The sequence below is a fragment of the Elephantulus edwardii genome, unplaced genomic scaffold (assembly GCF_000299155.1).
Source record: "Elephantulus edwardii isolate Elephantulus edwardi_28Jun2011 unplaced genomic scaffold, EleEdw1.0 scaffold00407, whole genome shotgun sequence".
Taxonomy (NCBI): domain Eukaryota; kingdom Metazoa; phylum Chordata; class Mammalia; order Macroscelidea; family Macroscelididae; genus Elephantulus; species Elephantulus edwardii.
In genome coordinates this window covers 887,200-893,891 of record NW_006400157.1, presented here as the reverse complement: position 1 = coordinate 893,891, position 6,692 = coordinate 887,200, and positions in this window count along the sequence as shown.

Genomic DNA, 6,692 nt, shown 5'->3' with positions numbered 1-6,692 from the left:
ACGATAAAAATAATGCCCTAAAATATAATACTTTTAGACTATTCTCTCCCCCATAGACTTCAATGCCGTAAAATAAACAACCTAAATCTAAAAAAAAAAAAAAAAAAAAGAGAACTGTCTACTCGGGCCATAAACAAGTGACACATTTTTTCCTTGTAGTTCTCTTTCCCTTTGATAGGCTGTGATCTGTTGCAGAAACGAAGAGCTACTAACTCTTTCTCTTCAAAGGGCCCAACTACGACACTGCCTACAGCCCTTCAACTGACTATAATCACACTTCCTCGTGTAAAGAATACCTGTTGGTTCTGGACAACACCAAGTCAGGTAAACATCCTGAAAGTTCTTTTCTCCAGGAATTACAGCATTTGTATCCTCTATTCTGGGCTGAGATCAACCCACCAAGATTGACTGCACATCATCCTTCAGTGGTGAGCTTGTTGACCAACCAACCAAGAGTGACTTTTATCCAAAACCAAACTATCAACCATATGACATTGTTGCCTGATGCTGATCCTGAAAGAATCAGACATGAGTGCCAGTACTTCCTAGATGTGACTCAAGCCAGTCATCCTGATCTGAAAGATGCTCCTTCGAGGAAGTCAATGCTACCTTGTACTCTGATAAGAACAGTAGTGGTAAGGAAATCATTTGGGCTGAGGCTTTACCCATTAGAACTTCAGCACAAAGGGCTGAAATTATTTGGCACAAGCTTTGAGGTAGGAAAAAAAGACAAGAAAATCAGTGTCTACACAGTGAACAAGTATACCTTCACCACCACACATGTACATTGACAGATATATCAAGAGAGGGGCTTGATCACCTCAGGGGATCAAGCTATCAAAAATAAAGATGAAATCTTGGCCCTCTTAGAAATTATTCACCTCCCAAACTAAGTGTCCATTGTGCATTCTTGGAGGCACAAAAATGGAGAATCTCTGGAGTCCAGGAGGTGGCCTTAAAGCCAGTGGGGCCACTAGACATCTTAATTGTGTACCCTGAACCCAGCTTGCCCCCTCACCCCATGTATAGTCTTTAAGAGAAAGAACACTTCAAGGCCCAGGGGGAAGAATGTTGTACAAAGATAGCTGAAGTTACCATATGGGTGTATTGCTATCACCTCTAACCTGGGCAAACCCTGGTTCAACACCTCCACAGCTCCACCCATCTGGGCTCCTAAACACTGCAGGAACTACTTGAAAGGCAATTTGCAGTCTCCACCTTTGCAAAACAGTAAGAGATATTACCTCATGCTATGAGAGCTATGCTTTAGTAAATTCCACAAATCAGAAGAAATAGGAAAAGAGAACGTGGAATACTCAACCAGGGGAGAGCTGGGAAATAGACTTCACTAGATTAAGGAAAGGACAAAAGTGCTATAAGTACCTCCTCATCATGGTAGACACCTTCTCTGGGTAGGTAGAGCTTTCTCCACCTGGTCTGAAACAACTCAAGTAGTGGTCAAGATATTGCTCCAAGAAATACTCCCTGGGTTTGGTTTACTCACCTCACTGGGATCTGACAATGATTCGGCCTTCACAGCCTCTGTGTCAGAACTGATGGCTCACTCATTAGAGAAAAAGTGGAAGCTACACTCTGCCTACAGACCTAAAAACTCAAGACAGGTAGAAATAATGAACCAAATTATCAAAGAAACTTTGACCAAATTAATTTGGAGGCTGGCAAAAGGTGAGTGAGGCTCTTTCTCTGGGCCTTACCGAAGGCAAATTGTACCCCATACAAGCCAGGATTTACTAATTTTGAAATAATGTTTGAGAGACCCTCCACCACTCTCACTGAGTGTGAAACCAAAGGCTGTTGCTGAATTGTCTAAGTCTGAACTAATCCAGTCCTTATAGACTTTCTAGCAAATACAGAAAGAGGTCTAGGCATCACTTGTGCCACTGCACCCCTTCTTGCCAGGAGACTCTGTCCTAGTCCTTAGGCACTGCCCCAGAAATTTAGAACCCCATACACTGTGGTCCTGACCACCCTGACTGCTGTCAAAGTCATGTGACATCCTGAGTGGATTCATTAGACCCACCTGAAGCAAGCCCTGCAAGATGATCAGACGACAAGATGGAAGGCCCAACCCACAGAATACCCAGCCAAGATGTGGCTTACAAAAGCAAAATAGTGTTGGCAAATGTAAGCTCAGCTGATTACACAGTGACTTTTTTATATTATTATTATTAAATTTTATTAGTTTTAATGAACATTTACAGAGATTTGGGGTTTTCATTCTCCAGTTACTTTTTCCCCTTTCATTGGGAAAAACATATTGGGGGTACAAGGAGGTGAGGGTTGGGGGCAGAAGGGTGAGGATGGGTCAGGATGCAGTTGCAGAGCTGCACAGTTTGGTCGGTGGGGGGAGCAGGTGAAGGAAATGATGAGGGTTCAGTGGGGACCAGATGCTACAGATGAATGACAAGCATTTTCCAATGGTAATCAAACCAGCTGTCTTATTGATTTGGGAATTGGATGCCAACTCTCTGGCTTCTTCATGCTGAACAGGGGCGTAGATGTAAAGGGGAGAAGGGAGGATGCTTTATCTCCTTACTGGTGGTCTTGGGTTAAAGCTGCTTGCCTTCTTGCTCTGTTAGAAGATATTTTCCTGTCATTTGATCCCCTCTGGACTGCAAAGTGTTTTCCCAAGTGGGTCCAGTGGGGATGGCTGGTTGAACCCAGAGGCTCCATCCTCCTTTGCTTCCTTAGCTGTCAGTTGTATTTCCTTTTTGTCACTGGCACTGGGTTCAGGGTAAATTCTGACCCTGAACTCAGTGTTAAGGTTACCTATAGGAAAGGGAGCAAACCTAGAGAGAACAAACTTGTGAGTTACAAATAGAAGGGCTTTGAGGGTGTTGCTTTCAGGTTTACTGGGGGGAGGGTGGCAGAAGGTGGCCTAGGTAACATTCTCTGGATACCCTAGGCATTCTTTTTTCCCCCCTTCCCCACCCAGGGGTCAGATGGCACAATCTGGGGACTGAGGAGCTCACCCTGAGGGCCGCAATGGCTCACCCCAAGCCAGGGGCCGAGGGCAGCCCGCCCCGGGCAGAGGGCCACAATGGCTCGCCCTGAGCTGAAGGCCGAGGGCAGCCCACCCAGGACACAGGGCTGCGACAGCTCGCCCTGAGCCGGGGGCCCAGGGCAGCCCATCCCGAGCAGGGCAACACCCCCCAGGAGCTGGCTGGTATACTCCCCCTCCAATTGCCCCACCCCAGACTGGTCCCCTCACCTGACTGAGGACTCTGTGGTCAGGGATAGTGTCTCCCATTCCAGCACTGCCAGGCTTACCCCCCCCCATAAGTGGTCATACTATATTTTGAAGAAGGTGTCACTGCCCTCCCCCTTTATATATGATAAAGGGAACCTGAGAATTGTGAACAGACTCCCTCCAGGTCTAACCATCTTTTGGCAGAAGCATTCAACAGAACAAAATATGTGGTGCATTTAGGATGTCAGTCCTCTTGTGCATGCTGCCACTGTTATGTTCATGAGACTTTCAGCAATCCATTGTATAGGTAATCGTCTTCTTTGGCCTGTCCAAGGAAACCCAAACCTGCAGATGGTGGGTATGCATCCCATCCCCCACCTTCTAAGCAGGCGGCCAGTGGGGCGTGCCCCCCCAGCACGGGCAGCTGGTGGGGGCGTGCCCCCCCCACCGCACGGGTGCTCGGCAGCTGCGCGGCCCCTCTTGTGCGGGCGGCTGGGGGGGCCCGCTTCCCCCACTGCCATCATCCTGGCTCCAAGAATTCTCTCCAGAACAAGTCCACCTTGCGGCAGTGTGGTGGCTTCACTGTACCAGTCTTGAGGAGGATCAGTGCCCAGCATCCATCCTGGGTGAGGGAATCCATTGGTTCTGGCTGTGGAAGCCTCATGGAGCTGCAGAGTCTGTGCGGTGCAGCACGGGCTCTGCGGGAGGGGGTTGGGAGCCACGAGACTCACCCATTCCTCCTTGGGAATCCTTGAATTCCTGTTGTTGAGCCTCGATCTTCACTGAGGGCCAGTCATCAACTGTTTAAGTGTTCAATTATCAATAAGCTAAAGTCTGTAGGAGGCCATAATGGCCCTGCTTTAAGTGGTTCACTGCTCCCGCAGCTCACCATGCTGTCTCTGCCTCTGCCGCCATCTTGGATCCCACAGTGACTTTTAAAGTAGACCTTTGTGTATTGTTCAGATCGCTATAGACTAAGAAACTGCAAGCTCCTGAGTTGTGGAAATTTGGCATATAACAAAGCCAGAGAGCATGCTTGCTCAGTCCCTGGGGAAATGCAAATCTTTGTCAGACCTGGTGAGGCAGTTGTTAAAAGCAAAGAAAGGTGTGTGTAAATCAGTGACTAAGTAGAAAGACAGTAAGAGTGGTACTTCTTTTGAAAGAAATACAGTAAGTGAATAAAAGTAAAAGTAGGTGGATTTTTGTTTAATGGTGGGATGTCTAATTGAATAGCCTGACAGGCAGCGAATATAGGCAGTTATGCTCCTAGTTCATAAGTCCCAATACTACCCATTACCGATAAAAGACAATTCCTGTTTAAATATCAAAGGTTTGAAATGTGTGTAAAACCTATAGGGAATGAGAAACCAGAGATTTCATTTTATGTAGCACTCACTCCATTTGAGTAACCAAATCCTGCATGGGGAAAATTTCTGCCCTGAGCCCTAAAGTTTTGTCTTGACCCATTTCCCAAAATAGTCATTGCTATTGTTTATATACCAAAGATGTATACGTTTTGCACTGTACCCTTGATAAACCTAAGATGTAGACGTGTTGCACTGTACCCTTGATAAACCCAAGATGTAGACATTTTGCACTGTATACTTGACTATATCACTGTACTGTTAAAAATATGCCAACAGCAGGATGTTGTAGCCTGGGCCCACATAGCCCAGCATCTGGGAGGTCAGGGAAATAAGGGTATAAATGCACCTAGCTGAAGCTAGAGGAGGGGGAATCCTGCCATGTTGCTAGGACACTCCACTCCCCACCCCCCAACTGCACAGTGAATAAAGGACCTCATTTGCAATTCTGCTGCATGTGTCTTAATCTGTTGGTCACAACAAATGAGAAGAATGCCTCATCTTTCTCTTGAGGAAGAGCTGGTGGATTCAAATGACCATCTTTCTAGTTAGGGGGCAAAAAAACCCAAAACCCACAAACATATAATGCACTTATAATACCAGGCCTCCTGGTGTACATGTAAGTTTTACTTATTTTAGGAATTTATAAACGTTTCATTTTAATTGTTGTTTTTCTGTACCTTCAAGTCAGAACTGACTCATAGCTGACCGTCCAGTGGGTTTTCAGAGGCTGTAAATCACACAGGAGAAGGATGCCTATCTTTCTTGCACAGTACAACTAACTGGTGTATTAGAACTGCATAGCTTTGGCCTTGCAGAGCAGCTTCTTTTGTTGGTTTTTTTTTAGATTTTAATGAAAGTTTATAGAGAAATTGGATTATGAACTATTGCACATTTTGCTCCTTGCCAACCACCCCCCCCCCGACCAGGGGTTTGTTTCTTAGAAGGTCCCATTCATATATTTTATCCTCACCTTATATTATAGGTTTTCAGTTTGCTTGGAAGACTGTACATGTTGTGGAGCTTTTATCTGATGAAGTTTATAGTTCTTGGTTTTAGTCCTAGGTCCTTGATCCACTTTGAGTTGGGTTTTATGTATGGTGTGAGGTGTGGGTCTTGCTTGAGTTTTCTGCCGATAGTTTTCCAATTCTGCCAACACCATTTATTAAAAAGGCTGTTGTTTTCTCATTTAACTGATTTTATCTCCTTGTCAAAAAACAGTTGGCCATAGGGAGATGGGTTGATTTCTGGGTTCTCAATTCTATTCCATTGATCTATGTGTCTGTCATTGTACCAGTGACACAATGTCTTGACCACTATGGCAATGTAGTAGGATTTGAAATCAGGGAGTGAGATGCCTGCTTATTTGATGTCTCTTTCCATTCCATATGAAATTGGAAATTGTCTCTTTCATCTCTTTGAAGAATGGAATTAGTATTTGTATTGGAATCCATTGAACGTGTAGATTTCCATTGGTAGATTTGTCGTTTTCACAATATGGCATCTGCCTATCCAAGAGCAAAGTATATTCTCCCATTTTTGCAGGTCTGTTTTTGTTTCTTGTGGTAATGGGTTGTAATTTTTCTCTGAATAGGTCCTTTATGTTTCTAGTTAAATTTACTCCGAAGTATTTAATCTTGTGATTAGCTATTGTGATGAGTATTGTTATTCTTAGCTTCAGTTATGTATTCTCTTTGTCACTGTAGAGAAATCCAATTGATTTTTGTATGGTGATCCTGTATCCTGCTACTTTGCTTAATTGGTTAATTATGTCCAATAGTTTTCTGGCTGAATCTTTATGGTTTTCTAAGTATACTATCATATCATCTGCATAGAGAGATAATTTTACCTCCTCTTTGCCAATTTGGATACCTCTTATTTCCTTATCTTCTCTTATTGCTATTGCTAAGACTTCCAATACAATATTGGAAGGTGATAGTGGACATCCTACCTAGTTCTTCTTCTCAAAGAGAATGTCTTTAATCTCTCTCCGTTGAGAACAATGTTGGCTTTTGGGTTTATGTATATACTTCTTACTATTTTGAGGAAATACCCCTCTATTCCTATATTGTTGAGTGTTTAAATCAGGAAAGGGTGTTGTATTTTGTCAAAGGCCT